We start from the raw sequence: 24,088 nt of genomic DNA, 5'->3' as shown, positions 1-24,088 counted from the left end.
CAATTAATTATCGCAATTTTAATACTCGCAATTTTATTTATCATCATTTAATTACTGTTATTTATTTTACGCACTTTAAATATCGTCGGATAAATTGGGACATATTAAACTATTGGACTACTAACATTGGACTACTAACATTGGACAATTAAAAAGTATTAAAAAAAGTAGGAAATATTAATTATAACACATTTTGATTTAAAATATCGTTAATAAATTACATCTGCTACAGTTAAACATTCCTTCAAGTTTGCCACTTGATTCCATCTTAAACATCATTTGTATCTTGACAATTACAATCTTCATTCAAATCCTTCAAATTCTTGAAAACACCTCGGATTGATAACCAATGATTCAAATATGGTGACATTGAATGCTGATGAAGCAGCAAAAGTTGTAAATGGTCTTAATGAACAAAAAGCTTGATACTAAAGAATGGAGTGTTGGAAACACTCAATAGAAAATTGGTACTGGAAAACGGATTGAGTAAACCATGAAGGAGACTGTGGACAAACCACCAGGACTAAACCTGTACTTAACGAATCTAGATGATTCAGTATCTAATGAAATCTTTAGCGAATACCTCGTTCCTTATTTAATCTAAATTATTGCGGAAAAATTTTCTTCATCATCTTTCAAGCTTAGAAACTCTAAGATATCATCGTATCTTTCAGTATAAATATCCTCGATATTTCTGAAGATACCTTCATAAATATCTTTGTCTGAAATTATCTATCTCCTCGTACTATCTATCTTACATCATAAAAGAAACTGTTTTAGTTTCTATCCTTCTATAAAATTTGAGTTTAAATTATGAATGATTTCTGGAGAAGTGTTGGGAGTTGAAGCATGAGTTAGTATGATATAATGATGCCCGGCCAATGTGATTATATTACAGTAAGTCATGCTGAATTTTTAATGAAACGTGATGATGGTTGACAGACCTTACCCTCATCATGTGTCATGTTACACGACTTTTCATTCTATTTAACCTCTAAACGTATCAAGAACAAATTTTCTTGATATTTCTATCTTTCCGTGATTCTGGTAATTTGATAAATCAAATCGTGCTATTACCTTTCTTTTCTGCATAGTATATTATGATCATTCGAAACTCCATACCTACAAATTTGAGACGTCTTAATCGCATTACTTAAAGTCGAGAAGATAAACAAAAGAATGGAGCTCCGAAATTTAAGGGAAAATATAAAGCACAACAACAACACGGAAATTACAAACCGTGTATATCAATGCGTATAGTAATATAAAGACACGGGAGAATTGGAAATACTATAACCCCAAGAGCATCGTAGAAGTAAAGAATATTCTTCTGGTGGGAGATTGAAAAGAAGAATAATTGTATATATGGTCAAGATAATAACAAGAATCAATACTGGATTGAGCATCTTAACGGATCTTTTGGAAGTATGAATTGGAGAAGAAAGTATAGGAGTGGTGAAAATAATGGAACGTAGGAGGTAAATTTATAGTGAAATATCATACATAGCAATCGAGGCAGATTACCACAGTTAATTAAAGAGAATCCTAATTTCCATAATTATCGAAGAATCAAATCTTATATAGATTTCGAAGATTTTCTTTAAATTCCCTGAATACCGAAAGTCAACCATGATTACGTCAAAAGTTAAGACGAAACTTTATTTTCTCATTTCACTCTTTTGTGATAGCTTCACTCGTACTCTTCAGGTAATCGAACATTTCATCCATATTACTCAATGATGATAAAACTCTATTTATCAACTCATATTCGTCATGAAAACATTTTTAATGTTAGCCATGATGACCTCACTCAAATTCGGGACGAAATTTCTTTAATGGGTAGGTACTGTGACGACCCGGAAAATTTTGACTAATTTTAAATCAAACTCTTGATAAAATTTAATATTTTTGACACGATAAGCAAACTCTGATAGGTTGAGTCTCAAAAAACATTTTGAACTGTTTCATATATTCATTTGACCTTCGACGATTCACGAACCATTATCTGTAAATAAATACATATATATTTAAATATATATATTAATTTGAAATATAAACTTATATGATTTAATTCATTTGTGTAAATAAAGTAATATATGTTATTACTATAAATTTATATATATATGAAAAGTATATATATATATATATATATATATATATATATATATATATATATATATATATGATTTAGAATTTATTTAATAAATGCGCGTAGCACTCGTTGTCATCTTCATAGTTATTAATCAAGTTAAAATCAAACTTATGTGATCTTAAAATAAACGGTGATCCGAAAATGAGTTATATAAATTTTTGGCTTATTAAAAATATATTTAGAAGCTAATTAATAAATTTCAACACTTTTCATATTTTACCTGAAACTGAGCACGGACAGTGATTTAAATATTATTTAATAATTTTAACAACAATTAATGACCAATTTTATGCCATAATGACTAAAATAAATAAAGATAATTAAAATAAAAATTTGGGAATTTTCTGAGTAAATTTATCCGCCACTGATAAACAATGTAGTACGAAATTTTGTCCGTAAATAAAATAGTAGACGATGGCTAACAATTCACACGTTTAGTTTTAATATTATATTTTAATTATAATTATATTATTATTATTTACTGTAATTGTAATTGTATGTATTCGAGTGCAATTATATGAGCAATCAATATTTACTTTCTGTTTTGTATCTAATCAAACCATCTCTCTCTATATTCCTCTATCTCTCTTGCAACCACTCACTTTCATAATCAGTCTACTACTAATCGATTTTGGGTTGATTACTTCTATTACTCGTTGATCAGACAACAAACAAGATCACCATGGACTCCCTTATTATTCGAAGTTGTGGTTATTATTGTGTGATTTCATTGCATCTGCAGTCCACCACCTGAGACCGAGAGGGCCCCCTATTGGGACTGGTGCCTTGCCCTTCGGGACCGAGAGCTAAAGAAGAGAAAGGGGTCGGGATCGATAACCTTATCCGTGGTACCGACCGGTATTTCAAAAAAATGCAATTTATTATATGTGTTTTCAGCTCGAGACATTAGAAAGTGTCGGTATCCAGACACCAAAATTCAAGTGTTGAACTGCAAATATCAAGAGGGACTTGGGATGCAATTTTGAAGACTTTAAACTCTATATATACATCCTTAACCATTTTCACCACAAACTTCCATTCCAATCTCACTAAAGACTCTCTATATTAATTTTTTTAGTAGTTAGCTTCTAGATTAGAAAAGTTATCACTAGATTAGTGATAAAAATATAGAGTTAAGGAAACAAAATTTTAAGGAGCACGGTGCGTCAGAAGCTGTCAACCTTTTGTAATATTCAGAACTCGCTATTAATCTACAGTTAATTTCTTCCTTTTTTTTATCTATCTTTATTTATAATGTTTATTTTATTTATCATTATGTTTCGATTTTCCATGATTAGTGAGTAGTTATCAAGTGTGTTATTTATGACGTAATTAGTTATTTATTATGAGATAAATATAGAGATGCGACATTGTGTTACGTTTTTCGACAAATATTATCTTTATAAATTAAATCGCTCTTAATCAAAGAACGTGGTTTAACTTTATTATTGAGAGGTCGCGAACATCGGTATAAAGTAACTATCTATGTCAAACCTATGGTTGAATACAACGCTATGAGAACTTTATGAGATCTATAATATATAAATAACGATCGTGAAATATCGATAATGAGAATATATTTTACTCACATGTTACTATAAATTAAACCCTGAGGAACAAGTAGAGTACATTATTCCATTGATAATTTTTATAAATCATGGTCTTAAAGTAAGGATTAGGGATATACTTAGGTATCGTACCTCGGACTAGTTTTAGAGTTTCTTTGATTCGATATAATAAAGAAAATTTATAAACTTATATTGTAACTGAGTCTTTCCAAAACCACTTTCTTAAACAAAGACGAAAGAACTGTGGAATAAACAACCACGTTAGTACCCAATAAGTGAAACTATTATCCAGTGTCTTTCACCCTTAGGTTAGTATAAAGAACTTTCAACCGACATGACTGTTACCTGACTAGCAGGTTTCTATAAAATTGAATAAGAGCCGTTTTTATCGTTACCTTATGGTCTTGGGTAGAATTCGAGGGAAAGATACCAGATTGTCCAATCAGAATCCCCAAACCTAACCTTGACTGACAAACTAAGGGGATTTAAGGTCAAACATCGCATGTGCGAATTACTGATACTTAGTTAACAACAAGCATCTTGACACTAATCATCCCATAACTAACGAATATTAAAATTATAACAAGCACCATTTATTTAACCTGAATTTACATCCGTTTATTTACCTGCTTGTTTTAAATTCTTGTCTTTTACTACTATTGAAAAACCTAAATCACTCCATTGAAACCGACTAAGATACATGATGCGTGTGGAACAATACATCATTTACCCTCACAAGATTCAAATATTACAAATAAGCACGCACAACTTTCGAGCACTTAGAACCCGGTTATTATAGCACATAATGTAAGTATCCTTATCAAGTTCGTCCTAAGAGAGCGGTATAGGTTGAATAACTGAAACCATTAGTTATCCTAGGATTTGCTTGATTGGGGGTTTTGTGATTGATTTTAACTATCAACTAGTAACAAGTATTGAGATCTAAATCAATAAACAAAGAGTGTTCACTTACCTAATCCTCTCTATGCTTGGATTGTCGTATTTATCCCAATTTGATATCGCATTAGTTGTTTGAACTATTAGTCATTTAGCATTACTACTAAACCTTAATCAAATTATACTTTTGCAAACTCAAATAAGCATTGTATCCTAAGATCAAGTTAAGTATGAGTGGTTATTGAGATTATGCTTTGGTTGAAATCACTTAAAACCCTTAAACTATCAAAATCACTTAAGATATTCAAACACCACTATGTTGAACAAAGGTCTATTGAAAACCAACTTAGACTAAGAACACAATCACTTGAAATCCCTATTTTAGTTGTCTAGATCACTTAAGGTGTTAAAATACAAATTGATTCACTTCTCAAATCACTAAGAGAGCTACTCAATCTATGTAATCAAAGTAAAACCTATATCAAATCATAGTAATGGACCTCATAACTAACACAATAACACTTGCTCATATATTTTCATTCAAAACAAGTTTATCCAGTTGATTAAGGGCTAATCCTTTGCATTAGAGATTCATAGATAAGAAAATACAAACAAATTATCGAAGCATGGCTAAGATTACACTAATAATAAGCATAGAAATACAAATAAACATCATCTTGAGTGATTACAAGTAATTAGTTCAAAACTAGATAAGGAAAAGTGGAGATTACAACCCAAATTGACAAAGAGAAGAAGATCTAGAGCTAATAATGATGAAACTTGAGCTTGCTTCCTTCAATTCACCTTTAAACTCTAATGGATGATGAAATTAGGGTTTTGTGTGTGAAAATCGGACTAACAACTGCAGCTCTCTTCATAATGACCTCCTATCTTTCCTTTTATAATGCTGAAAATTCTGGGCTGAATCAGCGTCAGGAGCGCCGCTTTGACTCAGGAGCGGTGCTTTTGGCATAATTTCAGGAGCGCCGCTTTTAGATTTAGGTACGACGCTTTTCTTGGTAAGAGTGGCGCTTTTGGAAATTAAGAACGGCGCTTTTGGCTACTGGTGGAAATTGGTTGCAAAACGTGTAAAAGAGCGTTGCTTTTCACTGAGGTGCGGCACTTTTGATCCTCAGGAGCGGCGCTCCTATATTAGGAGCGGCGCTTTTAGAGCTGAATCCTGCACTTGTCAATTTCTTTGCAACTTTTGATTAGGATTTTGTCAATTTTTCACCAAATCAGGCTTTTAGCCTTGAACTGACACTTTAGTGCAGAAAAACTACTTTTGGGCCCAACGATCCTGAAAAATGAATGAAATGAGGGAGATATTGCGAGATAAAACGTGTATAATTGGAGCAATATCAAACCCCCTACATTTGAACCTTTCTTGTCCTCAAGCAAGCAAATCAACAAAGCAAGGCTTGGAGAAAAATAACATTTCAATGATCAAAGCCAAAGTGCAATATTTGGGCAATAAATGATACCTCCAAGGATAGGCACTTTGATGGCTAGAATGAACTCCAAACGCTTGCATTTGCTAAGGACTAAGCATTCTTCTTCTTTTCTTCTTCTACTACTAGCAAGAACTCTATACAACGCTTCAAATAATCTTCATATACCACCAACATCGACTACAATTCAAACCTAAGTCTACCTGAAACAACCATTCCCTTGTCAAAGTCAACTCCATCTCTTAAGAGGTCATCAAACATCAATCATCAAGTATAAAATTTTCACAAAATCAAACTTTGACCTCCTTGACTTTGACCAATTATGTAGCATTCGTGGGATAGCCATCAACTCACAAAAATATCAATCAAAACAAACCTCAAAATCATTCACAATTTACTCAAATTTACCAAAATAAACTCAAGGTGTCACTAAATATATATCATAAGCTGTAATCACCATGAAAATCATAAATTGAACCCAAAATGAATAAGGGCCATGAAGATCATAAAAATTACCATTCGCCAAGAAGTGCATCGTGTATAAAGTGTATGCCCCCAAAAAGTATGCTCCTTTAATCAACCCGCGATGGCTATCCCTCTTCCACCTCCATGCCCCCAAAACACCGATGATTCGTCAATTCCATGTTTAGGTTAAGGTGGGTGTGCCAAAGCTAGGGGATTGGGTACCCCTATCTTTATTGGTTAACCCGGGCTCGGGATGACCGGCACTCATCAAGCTTTCTATCACAACTCTATGGTTTCTCTCATAGTAGGGCAAAAGCATTGATGGAGGTTCGTGGAATTAGGACCCCACGTGGCTAAATAAAAGGTCCATCAAATCCATAATTTGGGCGAACTTTGAATTCCTTGATGAGTGGTTGTGAGCCACTCGAGAGTGTTAAAGATGAAACCTTCAACACCCATCTAGGAAGACGTTACTTCCTAAAATGTTAAACTTAACTTGGGAGACTTTACTCCCAAGCTTGGAACACAATAATACTTGGAAGACTTTACTTCCAAGTTTGAAACATAATAGGACTTAACTTGGAAAACTTACTTCCAAGTTTTGGAGCACAATATGACTTGGAAGACTTTACTTCTAAAACAACGAATGGGAGGACTCGACTCTCCCGGGAGTGTCAAAGCTTAAAGCTTTTATTCACTCGTCTACTTCCCATACAACAAGCTTTTATGCTTATATTGAGAAAAAGGTAGGAAGTAGTAACTACCTTTCCGTTAATTGATAGATCATAAGGGTGCCATAGCTTTTGGCTATGGCGTGTGTTGTCTAGCAATACTAGTATGAAGCCATTGCTCTTTATCAAAAAGATAGCACACGGTGAAGCTCGATGGCTCCTCTTCCCTCGGTATGATACATCGGTTGAAACATCGTGAAATGATGAGACAACCAATGTCAATATAAAATGATGTGGATTAGGAAGTATCCCACACCAAGTAGAACGAAATTCGGGAGACTTGACTCCCTATCATGGATGGACTTGAGTCATCCGAAAGTGTTAAAGCTTTTGGCTTTAAACACTTAGTTTTTGCAACAACATGCATGGAATACTTTAACTTCCATGTAAAAGAATCGATTTTTCTTTTGATTTTATCATTTAAGCACAAAATCTTTTGAAAGTGGGAGACTTTACTCCCACTTGGAATTGCAATTACAACCACAAAGGGAAGACTTTACTTCCTTAATTTTGAAACACAAGGAAACGACTTTACTTTTCCATAAATTTACAAGTTTTAACCATATTAGTGATTATGATTTGTATTAATGTAATGGCTAAAAACTTGCTCTAAAAATTGATCAACATTGCAAGCTTTAATCCTTGTAAAGTATATGTGACCAATTTAACCGAAATTTTTTTCCAAATGACCCGATATTTTAACTCTCCCCCTACATTTTTTTCCAAATGACCCGATATTTTAACTCTCCCCCTAAAAATGAGGGGCATTTTGAAAATAGAATAGATGAGAGAAGAGAAAAAAAAAACCGGATTAGATCAATTGATCTTTGTTCTCATCAATCGGATAATATGTAGTCACTAAAGTCACTTGCACGTTGTTGTACCAATTGTCGAGCCAAAAGAAGGAGCCAAAAGCATATGGCATTCCCTACAGTTTTAAATATGTTCACAAGGTAGAAAATGTGTGGTGCAATACTCGGGGTAGTATGTGCACCCACAATAAGAATCAAAGAGTCCCAATGTCATCACAAAAGTAATCCAAACATCCATAGGTATAATGACGAACTCAACCAAATAACTCAATCATCATGATCACAAACAAATGATAATTTCTATACTAAGCAAACAAGCATAAGATAGTAACGATCATTAACAATTGCACAACCAATGAATTAATCAACATATTCATTAACACCATATGCATAATAAGAACGAATATAAACATTACGGTCCTAAATAGTGTCGAATTATTACATGCCAAATTCAAATTTATCATTGTTTTATTCGGGAATTACATACCCTCTGGATATAAATAACTACCATCCATCGAACATGAATAACTACAAAATAAATTATTTCACCATGCAACCAAATTAGCACAACCAACATCAAATTGTTTTAACTTCCCAAACCATCCGTCCGCCATTATTACAAACCAAATGTTTTAAGACAAGTTTCACCAATCAACGATCACAAGTTTTAACTAAACCATCAATAAAAGGAGCGAGAGCACAACAATTAAATTTACCACCAATTATAACCTCCATAGTAGGAAATCTCGGATTGGTCCGGGTTTGGATAGTCATCATAGTTTGGTGGCCTATTCCATGAATCTTGTTCTTGTTGTTGTTGCTCAATCTTTTAAAATGCTCAAAATCTCAAGCTCTCCTTAAGGCTTCATTGTGGTCATAGTCAATTAAGGGTTGGCTTCTTGGGTGCTCATAATCATACGGGTTATAGGTGGGGGAAAATGGCATCGGGGCACTTGGGGTCCGTGATGTTTAGTTGATTGCAATGAACTTGCCATTGAGATACCACACGGAGGCCCGAAAAGTTATAACGCGCCTCGTACTCTTGGTTGCCTTGATTGATATTAAGTTGTGAAACTTGGTTGGCAAACTAAGAGTGGTCATATTCTCCCGGGACACCACTTCTCGACCACGGTGCCCCACTACTAGACCCGATATTTCATGTTTCATATTCATTTCTCACTCTCTTCCTCTTCTTCTTCATCTTCTTCCTCAACATTTGGGTTCCTAATATCAAACCATGCCCTCACGAACTTGTTTTGTCCTCGTTTAAGAATCTTACCCCCCTGTAATCCACATAATTGAATTTGGCCATCGAATTAGCTTTACATCCCTCCAAATCAATCCCCAATTGATAAGCTATCTTTGTCACATAAACATCTCCCACCATTCCCTTCTTTCCCTTGTTCCCATGTTTGTCAAATAATTAATCAGCTAAAATGTACGGGATGTGAACATGGGCCCTGTTGGCAATTCGATCAGTTAGCCAAATGTCCAAATAGATCATTTTTTTGTTGCTATGGAAACGGTAATTCATCGTGTTAGCAACAAAATGAGCTATGAACCGAAGTGGGATGGTCCTTAAGGTATTTGCCATGATTTTTCCCGGGCTAAACACTCCGGTGCTCATTCGGTGCCAAACACCGGGATAGTCAAAGTTTTTGTGGTTGGTGGAGGGGATTTCACATTGATTAAGATAGGCAGTAAGGATCTCAGTGCGGTTCTTAAACTCGCAGTAGATCCCCACATCTTTAATAAATTGAAGCATGCTCATGCTTCGGGGTTTCCCCGCAAGTTGGAATTTCATGTAGCTTGGACAATCAATTGAGTCTACCTGAAAGTTGACTCTCAATGTGGATGTGAATTCCAAGGTAGGGACAATGTACACTGGTTCGTTTAGGTCAAAAAGCGGGATCCAAGGGCTAAGTTCTAACCCATTGTAGTCAACCTTGAATAGGTTTTCATATTCATTACACACACCCGCCTCATCCAAGGGGGACCAATCAATGTACTTTTTGGGTAAAATTCATCACGAAACTTAAGTTTGAGGCCTGATCTATAGCTTTCATTCATCAATATTTTTGTAACCAAGGGTCTGTTGAGAGCCTTTGGATATCCTCAGGAATCATTGTTTCTTCTTCCTCCTCATCATGTTGTTAAGAGGGTACTTATCGCTTCCCTCTACCCTTTACTCCAATCATTTTTTGTCTTTTCCACTACCGGATGCATCATGTGTTCTTTGTGGTTCATTGGTCTACAAAACCAGACAAACAAGAAAAACATCGTGGAGAAGTATAGGTTAGCATATAAAAAATTTGCCTTCAAATCTCAATCATCATCACCAAGTTGACACAAATAGTTTTATCATGCAAATCATGTGCGTAGATGTCATACATGATTAAAACAATTGTAATAAGTGTAGTGACCTGAACTTTTATATGTTTATATATATATTAAATAAAATTGTTATTTACATGATTAAGTGTTTCTAACATGTTAAGCAATCAAACTTGTTAAGACTTGATTAATTGAAATAGGTTTCATATAGACAATTGACCACCCAAGTTGACCGGTGATTCACAAACGTTAAAACTTGTAAAAACTATATGATGACATATATATGGTTATATATATAGTTAACATGATATTATGATAATTAAACATATCATTAAGTATAATAACAATGAACTACATATGTAAAAACAAAACTACTAACTTAATGATTTTGAAACGAGACATATATGTAACGATTATCGTTGTAACGACATTTAATGTATATATATCATATTAAGAGATATTTGTACATCATAATATCATGATAATATAATAATTTAAAATCTCATTTGATATTATAAACATTGGGTTAACAACATTTAACAAGATCGTTAACCTAAAGGTTTCAAAACAACACTTACATGTAACGACTAACGATGACTTAACGACTCAGTTAAAATGTATATACATGTAGTGTTTTAATATGTATTAATACACTTTTGAAAGACTTCAAAACACTTATCAAAATACTTCTACTTAACAAAAATTCTTACAATTACATCCTCGTTCAGTTTCATCAACAATTCTACTCGTATGCACCCGTATTCGTACTCGTACAATACACAGCTTTTAGATGTATGTACTATTGGTATGTACACTTCAATGATTAGCTCTTACCAGACCATATGAGTCACCTAACACATGTGAGAACCATCATTTGGCAACTAGCATGAAATATCTCATAAAATTACAAAAATATGAGTAATCATTCATGACTTATTTACATGAAAATAAAATTACATATCCTTTATATCTAATCCATACACCAATGACCAAAAACACCTACAAACACTTTCATTCTTCAATTTTCTTCATCTAATTGATCTCTCTCAAGTTCTATCTTCAAGTTCTAAGTGTTCTTCATAAATTCTACAAGTTCTAGTTTCATAAAATCAAGAATACTTCCAAGTTTGCTAGCTTGCTTCCAATCTTGTAGAGTGATCATCCAACCTCAAGAAATCTTTCTTATTTACAGTAAGATATCTTTCTAATATAAGGTAATACTCATATTCAAACTTTGATTCAATTTCTATAACTATAACAATCTTATTTCGAGTGGAAATCTTACTTGAACTTGTTTTCGTGTCATGATTCTACTTCAAGAACTTTCAAGCCATCCAAGATCCTTTGAAGCTAGATCCATTTGTCTCTTTTCCAGTAGGTTTATCCACAAAACTTGAGGTAGTAATGATGTTCATAACATCATTCGATTCATACATATAAAGCTATCTTATTCGAAGGTTTAAACTTGAAATCACTAGAGCATAGTTTAGTTAATTCTAAACTTGTTCGCAAACAAAAGTTAATCCTTCTAACTTGACTTTTAAAATAAAATAAAAACATGTTCTATATCTATATGATATGCTAACTTAATGATTTAAAACCTGGAAACACGAAAAACACCGTAAAACTGGACATACGTCGTCGTAGTAACACCGCGGGCTATTTTGAGTTTGACAATTAAAAACTACGATAAACTTTAATTTAAAAGTTGTAATTCTGGGAAAATGATTTTTCTTATGAACATGAAACTATATCCAAAAATCATGGTTAAACTCAAAGTGGAAGTATGTTTTTCAAAATGGTCATCAAGACGTCGTTCTTTCAACTGAAATGACTACCTCTTACAAAAACAACTTGTAACTTATAATTCTGACTATAAATCTATACTTTTTCTGTGTATATTCATAAAATAGAGTTCAATATGAAACCATATCAATTTGATTCACTCAAAACAGATTTAAAATGAAGAAGTTATGGGTAAAACAAGATTGGATATTTTTTATTTTTGTAGCTACGGGAAATATTAACAATTCTATACAAATCATATCCTAGCTAACTTATATTGTATTATACATGTATTCTAATATATTATTTAATCTTGGGATACCATAGACACGTATGCAAATGTTTTGACATATCATATCGACCCATGTATATATATTATTTGGAACAACCATAGACACTCTATATGCAGTAATGTTGGAGTTAGCTATACAGGGTTGAGGTTGATTCCAAAAATATATATACTTTGAGTTGTGATCTAGCCTGAGAAGTGTATACACTGGGTCGTGGATTGATTCAAGATAATATATATCAATTTATTTATGTACATCTAACTATGGACAACTAGTTGTAGGTTACTAACGAGGACAGCTGACTCAATAAACTTAAAACATCAAAATGTATTAAAAGTGTTGTAAATATATTTTGAACATACTTTGATATATATGTACATATTTGTTATAGGTTCGTGAATCGACCAGTGGCCAAGTCTTACTTCCCGACAAAGTAAAAATCTGTGAAAGTGAGTTATAGTCCCACTTTTAAAATCTAATATTTTTGGGATGAGAATACATGCAGGTTTTATAAATGATTTACAAAATAGACACAAGTACGTGAAACTACATTCTATGGTTGAATTATCGAAATCGAATATGCCCCTTTTTATTAAGTCTGGCAATCTAAGAATTAGGGAACAGACACCCTAATTGACGCGAATCCTAAAGATAGATCTATTGGGCCTAACAAACCCCATCCAAAGTACCGGATGCTTTTGTACTTCGAAATTTATATCATATCCGAAGGGTGTCCCGGAATGATGGGGATATTCTTATATATGCATCTTGTTAATGTCGGTTACCAGGTGTTCACCATATGAATGATTTTTATCTCTATGTATGGGATGTATATTGAAATATGAAATCTTGTGGTCTATTGTTACGATTTGATATATATAGGTTAAACCTATAACTCGCCAACATTTTTGTTGACGTTTTAAGCATGTTTATTCTCAGGTGATTATTAAGAGCTTCCGCTGTCGCATACCTAAATAAGGACAAGATTTAGAGTCCATGCTTGTATGATATTGTGTAAAAACTGCATTTAAGAAACTTATTTCGTTGTAACATATTTGTATTGTAAACCATTATGTAATAGTCGTCTGTAAACAGGATATTTTAGATTATCATTATTTGATAATCTTCGTTAAGCTTTTTAAACCTTTATTGATGAAATAAAGGTTATGGTTTGTTTTAAAATGAATGCAGTCTTTGAAAGAAAAAAACGTCTCATATAGAGGTCAAAACCTCGCAACGAAATCAATTAATATGGAACGTTTTTAATCAATAAGAACGGGACATTTCAATAAGCACGGTAAAACATGAAATCAAAGAAAGGTAACCCATGTGTTACAATCTCAAACTCTTCAAAAAGTTGCAACATTTAGCTCATGCAATCAATTGTCAAATTATATGTAATATCATAAGCTAAACATGCATTATCATTAATCATTAAACTTCACTTGCTCAAACATGGTCAACATGAACCAATTGCAAAACGTTAACCCTACTCAAAGCCTAATTTGTTCAAAATTTGACTAAGACAAAGAGTATTCATCAAATTATCGCAATTCTTCATGTTATAACATTCATATGATTCACACAAGTATAATCATCACTAATCACATGCTTAAATTTGTCAAACAAAGTCAAACCCTAATTTGCAATTTCAATTCATAGAAGCATGAAAGATGGATTCAAAGCAAGATAAGCATGGTAAACTATCAATTAAGCATCAACAACATCAATTACAACTCCAATTTGGCTCAGAATTAAAAACCCCAAATTGGATGAACCCTAGAATTTCAAAGTTAAAATCGATGTAAATAATCATGAAAAGCATCGTTCCTGACGAACAAAAGCGTCGCTCTTGTACCTGAATGCAGTTTTTTTAATCTTAAGTCCATTTTGACCCGTTCACAATCTATTTTTGGTATTTTCCAGTTTATCTAAGTGCATGAAATTCAACTAAATGCAAATGCAACTAACAAAAGGAATATCATACAATCATAAATGTAATGCAATTAAAAGAAAGTATTTACAAAATTGTGGAAAGTTTTTAACGAGTCTATCTCCCGACTCAACTTCCACTTAAGTTTCAACTAACACCGGGGTGGTAAACCTCCTCTCCCTTTGAGCTAAGGGAACCATTACCTTGACCACCATCATTTATCATTAACATTAACCAATTATTTGTGGCTTGGGTCTCCTTGACTAACTCCTCAAGTTTGCATTTCTCATGTTTTAACAAGTTTGATATTAACCGTTTTCTCAAGTGCTCATCTTTTTGGGATGAAGCACGATGAATTCGACCATATAATTTCCTCATTGACTTATCAATAACATCATTTTTATAGTTAAGCTTACTTGGTGTTCTTTGGGTCAAACCACCACCACCTCTAGTTGGTGAACCAACTTGTTTTATACTTGTGTTGCATTGCACACTAGCAACAATTTGTGGTGTGGTTAAATGCATTGGTGGTAATTTAAACCTTTTGCTCCAAATGCTTATGAAACAACCCAACCCGTATTCCATACGATAATTTTTTTTTTGTAATGATACACATTTACGCGCCAATAAAATATGTAAACCAATCCACAAGTTCCATTTAAACGTTCAACAATTTAAATGTTTACATAAGGCACGAAGGCCATTAATTAAGTTCAATACAAGTTTGACCCACTACAATGATAGTTTATAATCCAGTTTTTTCCCTTTAAGCATGGTTTGGGACTAAACTACCCAAAACGTTAGGCCAACTTTCAAACTTCAACAAAACATCATCAAAGGCCACCTAGTGCCCGATAACCCCTTTGCCCTTATCCGCACCTGCAACTAAAAAGATAAACAACGAGAGGGGTAAGCTAATGCTTAGTGAATGCAATAATTATACATGTTCATATATAACCTACTTACTTGCAATCACTTACACAATACCGCATACAAGCTATCTATTCGACAAACATGCAAACATCATGCATAAACTACAATCCACAATCCACAAGGAGCTAGCAACCGATAATAGCATATAGTTCATAATTTAATATGCTAATTACACAATCACACAACCATGGTTAACCAATAGCAAAAAGGAATGGTACTCAAAATTCCCATCGGTGTTCATAACAACCGTTAGCGCACAACACATATATCACCAACCCTTGGACAACACATATCCGTTCATAAGGTCATTAGTGTACAACACATATAACACCAATTTGGACAACACATATCCATTTAATAAACCGCTAGCATACAACACATATATTGCTAAATTAGACAACACATATCCGTTCATAAATCGTTAGTGTACAACACATATATCACTAACTAGGACAACACATATCCTTACATACAAATAAGCACATCATATACGTACAAGTATACTTATTCCACTCACCTTGTCACAAGGATGATGATTATGCACGTCCGAGCTTTAATGCAATGTACCTAAATCATTAAGTTCACATTCAATACACCAACTAGTGGAATTAACCACATTACACTTACTTGAGCATTTAATGACCCAATTCGCATTAAATGACTCAATCACACCAATATCGCCCTTAAATGGCCAAGACCCGACTTTAACCACTAAAGCTAGTGGATTAAAGTCTACTAACTTTAATTAACACAAACTTAGGGTAATTCATTTCACCCAAACTAGGTCAACTAGTACATTTTGACCCATTTTAAATTACTTAGCCTCTCAATCAAGTCAAACTTACCCATTAACACTTCTTCCATAAATCCAAAAGTGTATTAGTGACTAGCAATACCATTTGACACTTACAACCTCAAATTATAAGACCAAAAAAACCCTAGTTTGTGGCCATTAGGGTTTCATTACAACAACATAACCCAGTTTCACCCATTTTACCCTCAAATGGGTCATACAAGTCTCTAGTAACCAAAACCCTAGCCATTAACCAATTAAAACTTAAAACATAGAGTTAGAACTTACCGAGACTATCAACGTGTAGCTAGAGACAAGAGGAACAACTTTAATTCTTGCTCCAAAGATCAACCCTCAATCCTTCACTCTCAAAACTCACCTTTAATTCAATTGAGTTTTAAGTTTTGGGAGAGAAATTAAAAAGAAAAGGGAAAAGAAATTAAATGAAATGGATAAGTGGTTGGGATTTAATGCTCCCATCAGATTTATACGCTAAATTACCAATTTTCCCTTTAAAGTCATTTAAATTGAGCTAAAACCGGAGTCTGTCCAGCAGCATTGCCGCGGCGCGGCCCATTTGTCGCGGCGCGACATATCGAAGGAAAAATGACCCTTGTTAACCTGACTTCTATACTGGAAATGCTTGCAATGCCGCGGCGTGGACCCATTCGTCGCGGCGCGGCATAAGACTGCATCTGAACAGTTCGACCATCATAAACAAGTTTCGACTTAATTTAATTTGTACATTCCAAACCCGCTTCCTATTTTCACCTAGCCTTCAACAATAGTCTCACAAGACTTAACGCTAACTAAAACCACGTATAGACTTGCATATGCACACATTATCAAGTATACGTTTATATATATCTACACGTATATTCATACATTTACGCATAAGCTAACGAGTTATAAACATACAAATGATTAAGTATGTACCTTTCAATACGTACGGGAAAAACGTGATGTTACAGCTTACGCATTTGCCTTTATCTTTAAGTGTCAACTTCCTGGTTCTAAAGTCAAAGAAAGAATCCGCTATTGCCAAAAATGGCCTTCTCAAGACAAGGGGTACAACTGGGTCTTCCTTTATATCAACAATCACAAAATCGGTTGGGAATTCCATGTCTCCTACTTTAACAATTAGGTCTTCGGCGATTCCCACACCAGGGTTAATGGATTGGTCAATTAATTTCACCCCCATTTTTGTGGGTGAAAGGTCACCTAGGCCTAGCCTTTGATAAATGGACAAAGGCATAAAGTTTATGCTAGCTCCCGAGTTAGCTAATGATGTGAACATTTTTGACCCGTTCACATTGCATGGTATGAGGAAACGCCCGGGATCACCCATTTTGGGTGGTAAGTTACATTTTCTTAAAATTCCATCACACTCCTTTCTTAAGAAATCGGTGGATGCTTGTTCAACCTCTCCCTTCTTGGCCATAAATGATTTTAAGAATTTCCCATAGTTAGACATGTTTTCAAGCACCTCCGCTAAGGGGAGTTTAACATAAACATTGTTGTTTTCGATTTGGGTCAACTTACAATCCACATCCTTTGGATGTATAGGAGGCAATAGTTGAGGTTGTGAGACCGGTGTCTCCTTGTTCTCTTTGATTAATGTAGCAAAGACCTCAACCTCGTCGCTTTGTTCCTTTGTATCCAAGATGTTTTCATCCCTTGCTCCCTTTTCTAAGTCTCCCAATTCGATATTCTCCAAATCAACCTCTAATTTCTTACATGTCAACTCGGTAGCTTCCATGGTCATTACATTTTTCACTTGATATAGAATAAATTCCGCCACTTCTGAGTCATCTGAGAACTTGAACACCCCAAGATCCATTGTATCCATTCCCAATGCTTCCTTCAAATCGAACTTTCCCTCTTTAATATCAAACGCAAAAACATGAGGAGATTCAGTTTGATCCTCCTCTTCAATTGAAGCAATCGAATTCACTTGAGCATAGTTATTGTTAAGATTTGATGAACTTGCTTGCTTGGCATTTTGATTGGTGGTGTTGCTCTCGATTGGAATAACTCTCATGTTGTTATGATTTTGGTTTTGTTGGTGATGTTGATTTTGTTGGTTGCTCCGGTTGTTATTATAGTCATTGTTTGGGTTACCTTGAGTGTTGAATGGCAATGTGCCTTGAGGTCTCTCGGCAACTTGGCTTGAAAGTCTCCAAACGGTGCTCTCAAGGTTTTAGAATGAGGCTTGTTAGTGTCGTATTTGTTACTTCAAGAACTCGTTTTCCTTTGTTAATAATGCTTCGGTTGATTCTACCTTCTTGATGTTGTTTTTCATCATCTCCTCTAGACTTTTAGAAGGTTGGGAAGATTTATTATTTGGTTGATTTTGTGGAATGTGTCACAACTCTAGCTTTTTGATTTAAGTTGTCTAGTTTAACTTCTTTAAGTTACCTTTTTTGACATGACGAGTAAATCTATTAATCTTTGTCTTGGTTTCTTTTAGAGTTTGTATAACTTGAAGGTTGCATTTAGGTTTTACCTGTGTGACAACCCGGAAATTTCCAACCAAATTTAAACTTTATCTTTATATTATTCCGACACGATAAGCAAAGTTTGTTAAGTTAAATCTCAAGAATTTTAAATTGTGTTCATACATTCATTATAACCTCGACCAAATTCCGACAATTCACCAACCGTTATATATAAATAAATATGTATATATATATATATATTATAACTTGAGAATATTAATAAAGTATTAAACGTATAATACTTTACATGAACGTATTTGTTTCAATATGTTTATCGATGGAATTAGAAGATAATATCAAATGATTGATTTATCAGGTACATTATGATATGATTACGGGTCTATGTTATGAGGTCCACTGTGATTTAAGAAATCTATTCTTTTTGACAACATTCGGAAAATGGTAAAGTAATTTATAAGTAAGAACGTGAAGTGTAAATAACTTAGATGTTGGATATCGACAAGTTAAGTAACTCGACATTTTTCATTAAGATGATTTCATACGTTTATTTAACCTTTGAACTTTATCCCATGCTTCACCAACAAACTGTAATTTAAAAACTTGAAACCTATTATGAATATATATGATTCTACTTTTCTAAAACATTTTATGATATAACGATTTCCATTATTTTAACCTTTAAACAAAATGATTCTTAAAAATATATTTGGTTTTGGAAAACAAAATTATTATATTTATTTGATTTAGTTTCAAACGTACAAAAACGTTTTCAGTTTAAAAAGAACTTTATTATTAAAACGTATATAACTTTTATAAATATCTAGAACCACTTTTGACAACTCATTACTTAACCAGTATGATAAAGATAACGATATTTATATTTTATTTTATTAAATATATATAACGATTTAAATTAATATTATATATATTTATACGCGTATTATACGTACATAGTTTTATACTTTTACTATACTTAAACTTTACCTTTACTTTATTTTTACTTTACTTTAACTTTAATAATTCACTTTAATAATTCATACTTTAATAATTCACTTTAATAATTCATACTTTAATAATTCACTTTAATAATTCATACTTTAATAATTCACTTTAATAATTCATACTTTAATAATTCACTTTAATAATTCAAAAAATCTATTATAAATAGAATTCAATAGGTTTCATTATTTCATAGAAACTTGAAAATATTTTTCTGTAAACTCTCTCAATCGATTTACATATATATATTTACTCCGTATTATTTCAAGATATTATTAGTATACATAAAATATTACTTCAGAGTGCTGTCCGAGTGATTTCGAAATTGTTTTTCGAGGGGGATTGGATTAAGGAAATTATGGGTTATAGCTATGGAGGTGATTGGGTATGGTTCATGGGTATGCTCGTGAGGTCAATATAGTGTTTATCATCTTCGTTGCGTCTACGTACCTTTCCTGCAATATTGAATATCAATATTGATACGTAAGTACTCATAATTTAACTTTTACATACTAATAGTGTATCCCTGACTAGTGCTCGAGTATATAGGATTATGCATGTTAGTACTTTTGATATTGCCTTTAGTTAGGTTATGTTGAATCCTGAATTAGTTATATATGCGACTGAGATAAGGTATAAGATATGCATGTCGTTGAAAAGCTAGCGAAAAATTAAGAACTTTTCATTTAGATATCAAGTGATTTCGATGAACGGATTTGAAGTTATAGTCCATCAAAGTTTTGTATTATTATTAAAAATGATTATTATTATCGTCGTTATTATCGTCGTTCTAGTTTTATCTTATTATTATTATTATTATTATTATTATTATTATTATTATTATTATTATTATTATTATTATTATTGTTATTATTATTATTATATTTATCAATAAAAGGATTTATCATTAAAAATTGTTATTTTTTTATTATTACTATCGTTATTAGCGTTAAATTTATAATTAGTATTATTATTATTATCCAATTATTATTATTATTATTATTATTATTATTATTATTATTATTATTATTATTATTATTATTATTGGTATTATTATTATTATTATCATTATTAATATATATATCATTATTTAAAAATGGTTATTGTTATTGTTATTATTATTATTACTATATTATCATTAAGATAATTATTAGTATTATCGTTAATAATGTTATAGTAACTATCATTATTAATATTAGTATAATTAAAACAAATATTTGTAACACCTAATTATTTTGATTACGATATAAAAGACGATTAAAAGCTATTAAACGAAACGATTAGGAAATAATGGGTAAGAGTATCATGATGAAATTAAAATATTATAAGATATTGATTTAGATAAAATTATCGTTCTTATTATTTTTATCATTACTATTATTATTAAAATTATCGTTAGTATTAAAACTATCATTTTAACAAAAATTATCATTTTAATAGAAATGTCATTGTTACTATAAAATATCATTATTATTATTATTTTAAATAAAATTATTATTTTAAAGATAATATTAAAAATTACCGTAAATATTAAAGTTATCATAATTAGAATTATCGTTTTATCATAATGTCATCTTAGTAATTATAAATATTGATATTTTTATAATAATAATTATTATTACAAAATAATACAACTTTTACTTACTATCATTATAGATATTATTTTATCAAATAAATATTTGATACAAACATATTTTACTACGTGTAATAACTTACTTTAATAATACCTATCATATTATCTTTATAATATTAAATGAACCCTATAAATTTTATTACTTAATATATATAAAAGTATATTTTATTATATAAATATAATATAAAATTTTATTTATTAATAAATAAATTATATTATTTACTCTAATAAATCTTTTAAAAATATTTAAAAATATAAAACGACGATATTTAAACTATATATTAATCATGTATAGATTTTTGAAAATTATTTTGAGTCAAATTTACTTTTGTTGACTTTTGCATATTAGTCTCGAGCATTAGGATTGTGGTACACTATGGCTTGACCTAATTTGTTAGACAAATATTGACCAACACATAAATATATATAATTAATTTAGGTTCGTGAATCCGAGGCCAACCTTGCACTTGTTCAATGACGTTATATGATTTTTTACTACGAAATACAGTATGGTGAGTTTCATTTACCTTTTTACCCTTTATATTTTTGGGACTGAGAATACATGCGCTTTTATAAATGTTTGACGAAATAGACACAAGTAATTGAAACTACATTCTATGGTTGAATTATCGAAATCGAATATGCCCCTTTTTATTAAAGTCTGGTAATCTAAGAATTAGGGAACAGACACCCTAATTGACGCAAATCCTAAAGATAGATCTATTGGGCCTAACAAACCCCATCCAAAGTACCAGATGCTTTAGTACTTCGAAATTATATCATGTCCGAAGGAGGATCCCGGAATAATAGGGGATATTCTTATATGTATCTAGTTAATGTCGGTTACCAGGTGTTCACCATATGAATGATTATTTTTTGTCTCTATGCATGGGACGTATATTTATGAGAACTGGAAATGAAATTCTTGTGGTCTATTAAAATGATGGAAATAAATGATTAAGATAAACTAATGAACTCACCAACCTTTTGGTTGACACTTTAAAGCATGTTTATTCTCAGGTGTTAAAGAAATCTTCCGCTGTGCATTTGCTCATTTTAAAGATATTACTTGGAGTCTTTCATAACATATTTCGAAGAACGTTGCATTCGAGTCATTGAGTTCATCAAAGATTATTATTAAATCAATTTATAGTTGGATAGTGGATATTATGAAATGGTATGCATGCCTGTCAATTTTTGATGTAAAGAAAGATTGTCTTTTAAAAACGAATGCAATGTTTGTAAAATGTATCATATAGAGGTCAAATACCTCGCAATGTAATCAACTATTGTGAATCGTTTATAATGTATATGAACGGGTCCTTTCAGTTGGTATCAGAGCGGTGGTCTTAGCGAACCAGGTCTGCATTAGTGTGTCTAACTGATAAGTCGTTAGGATGCATTAATGAGTCTGGACTTCGACTGTGTCTGCATGTCAAAAGTTTTGCTTATCATTTCTAGTCGAAAATCATCTGCTTATCATCCATAGGAAATTACCTGCTTATCATTATTAGTCTAGACACGTCTTGCTACATTAATTGCATGAGTAGTGTATAGACAAAATTTATATCTTAGCGTATCTGCTAAATCATATCTTATCGTATCTGTTACTTTAAACTTAAACTTTGCCTGACATATCCCGCAAATTCCTCTGTAATCTATGAAATCTTTTGATCACTATATATAGATATCCTATGTAAATAGAATACCACCCGATAGTCGAAAAATCATTTTATATCGAAAATCCTTTATCCAATCGTACGAAATGGAATTTGTCATCAGTTCAAGTTACTCGGATTCTGAAATGGAATCTCACTCAAGCTCCGAAAGCAGTGTGACCGGAATGGATCAACCAATCAGTCATCACCTATTCTGGATGAATTGGGGATGGGTTCGTAGCCTCCTCAATCATTGGAAACAAGAAGAAGGCGATCCTTTCCATCCACCACATTGCCCTCTTGGCGAAGAACCTGAAGCACTTACCGGCGAACCTGTTCAAGACACCATTTTCTCTCTCATTTCCAGGGTATCTCATCACGATTATATACTACATCAAATTCTAGATTTTATTTATCCGCTCGTTCCGACCGATAATCATCCTGGAATAATAGAAGAAGTCAACGAACTTCGCGCTCGGGTAGTGGCTTTGGAGAATATGGTGCAGAGATTACAAACACCAGCAGCAGCACCGGCAGCATAACCAGTACCACCATCATCAATGCCAATAGTACCATTACCACCTCCAACCACAACCGCGTTGTAAACCTCAACTTCACAATCTGTCCCACGAGCATCAACGTCATACGCACCATAGATACCAAGGAGTACCAACAACAATAACTGACTAAGTATTAATTCATAACTTCATTGGAGAAACATTCCGCGGCGATTATATAATCTCTAAAGTCTTAGAGATTATCTAATCTAGCCCTAACCATAAATCAGTTAAGCGAACCAAAATAATAGAAGGAAGAGTAGAAACCCTGACAAAAATGGTGTGTGATTAACAAGTTAAACTTGTTTTACTAACAGCATCAACAGTACCGTCAACGTCACCAACATCGTCAGTACAGTCAACATCAGAATCAACAACACCTATAACATTACAAACTCCGTCAGTTCAAGAATCACTGTGGACATCATTACGAATCAATAACGTGTATATTGTATCAACAAGTTATGAAGAATTAACTCATTCCCTCTGAAGAAATTATATATATATATATATATATATATATATATATATATATATATATATATATATATATATATATATATATATATATATATATATATATATATATATATATATATATATATATATATATATATTTTGAAATAAAAAATAAATCT

Source organism: Rutidosis leptorrhynchoides, chromosome 11 (assembly GCF_046630445.1).
Source record: "Rutidosis leptorrhynchoides isolate AG116_Rl617_1_P2 chromosome 11, CSIRO_AGI_Rlap_v1, whole genome shotgun sequence".
Lineage (NCBI taxonomy): Eukaryota > Viridiplantae > Streptophyta > Magnoliopsida > Asterales > Asteraceae > Rutidosis > Rutidosis leptorrhynchoides.
This window is presented reverse-complemented; position numbering follows the sequence as displayed.